Raw genomic sequence first — 1,766 nt, 5'->3', positions numbered from 1 at the left:
GGACTGGACTGTGGGACATAAAGTGATACTCGTGAGGAGTGTACCTCTTAGCTCAAGTAGATACAAGAGACTAAATGGGCAGCTTCTGTCTGGAGGTGAGATGGGAAGGTAGAGAAGGTAAGGGGCTGGATTGAATGAACATGGGGAATCAGGGATGGAAGGAGGAGTGTGCTGTCACAGTATGGGGAGAGCAATTAGAGTCACATAACAATGTATGTATAAATTTTTGTATGGGAAAAAATAAAAAAATATATATTCAGAAATTGTGAAGAGTTAGTCTTTAAACAAAGTAAGAGACAGAAATTGACAAATGTGCTCGAAAGGGATTTTGGGGGGACATCAAGAAGAAATGATTTGTTTGCCCTTTTCTCTTTTTAGTTCTGCTCTGATCTCTAGTCTTTTATAGATCTCATTTACCTTGTCAGGTCTCTGAGTCTTCTCATTACCTGAAGTGGCAAGGTACGTGTGTGTGTTGGTGGTGCTGATAGTTGTTGTTGTTGGGTGCCGACAAGTCAAATTTTGACTCACTGTAATCCTATGTGCAACAGAATGAAACACCATCTGGTCCTATGCCATCCTCACAATTGTTATGCTTCAGCCCATTGTTACAGCCCCTGTGTCGATCCATCTCATTGAGGGTCTTCCTCTTTTTTGCTGACCCTCGACTCTACAAAGCATGATATCCTTCTCCAGGGACTGATCCCTCCTGACAATATGTCCAAAGTATGTGAGATGTAGTCTCCCCATCCTTGCTTCTAAGGAGTATTCTGGCTGTACTTCTTCCAAGACAGATTTGTTCATTCTTTTGGCAGTCCATGGTATCTTCAATATTCTTCACCAATACCATAATTCAAAGACATCAATTCTTCTTCGGTCATCATTATTCATTGTCCAGCTTTGGCATGCATATGAGGTGATTGAAAACACCATAACTTGGGTCGTATGCACTTTAATTTTCAAGGTGACCTCTTTCCTTTTTAACACTTTAAAGAGATATTTTGTAACAGATTTGCCCGATGAAAGCATCCTTGATTTCTTGACTGCTGCTTCCATGGGTGTTGTTTGTGGATCCAAGTAAAATGAAATATTTGACAACTTCAGTCTTTTCTCCATTTACCATGATATTGTTTATTCGTCCAGTTGTGAGGGTTTTTGTTTTCTTTATGTTGAATTGTAACCCTTACTGAAGGCTGTAGTCTTTGACCTTCTTCAATAAGTGCTTCAAGTCTCTTCACTTTCAGCAAGCATGATTGTGTCATCTGCATAATGCAGGTTGTTAATGCATCTTCCTCCAATGCTGATGATGCTCCCTTCTTCTTTGTATTGTCCAGCTTCTCGGATTATTTGCTCAGCATGGAGATTGAGTAGTGTATCGTGAAACGATACAACCCTGATGCATACCTTTCTTGACTTTAAACCACACTGTATCCCCTTGCTCTGTTCGAACGACTGCCTCTTGATCTATGTACATGTTCCGCATGAGCATAATTGTTCTGGAATTTCCATTCTTCACAATATTATCCATAATTAGTTATGATCCACACAGTCATTTGCCTTTGCATAGTCAATAAAAAAGAGGTAAACATCTTTCTGGTTATCTCTGCTTTCAGCCAGGATCCATCTGACATCAGCAATGGTATCTCTGGTTCCAAGTCCTCTTCTGAATCTGACTTGAATTTCTGGCAGTTCCCTGTCTATGTACTGCTGCAGCCGCTCTTGAATGATCTTCAGCAAAATTTTACTTTTGTGTGCTATTAATGATATTG

Source organism: Trichechus manatus, unplaced genomic scaffold (genome assembly GCF_000243295.1).
Source record: "Trichechus manatus latirostris isolate Lorelei unplaced genomic scaffold, TriManLat1.0 scaffold00093, whole genome shotgun sequence".
In the NCBI taxonomy this organism is placed as follows: domain Eukaryota; kingdom Metazoa; phylum Chordata; class Mammalia; order Sirenia; family Trichechidae; genus Trichechus; species Trichechus manatus.
This window is presented reverse-complemented; position numbering follows the sequence as displayed.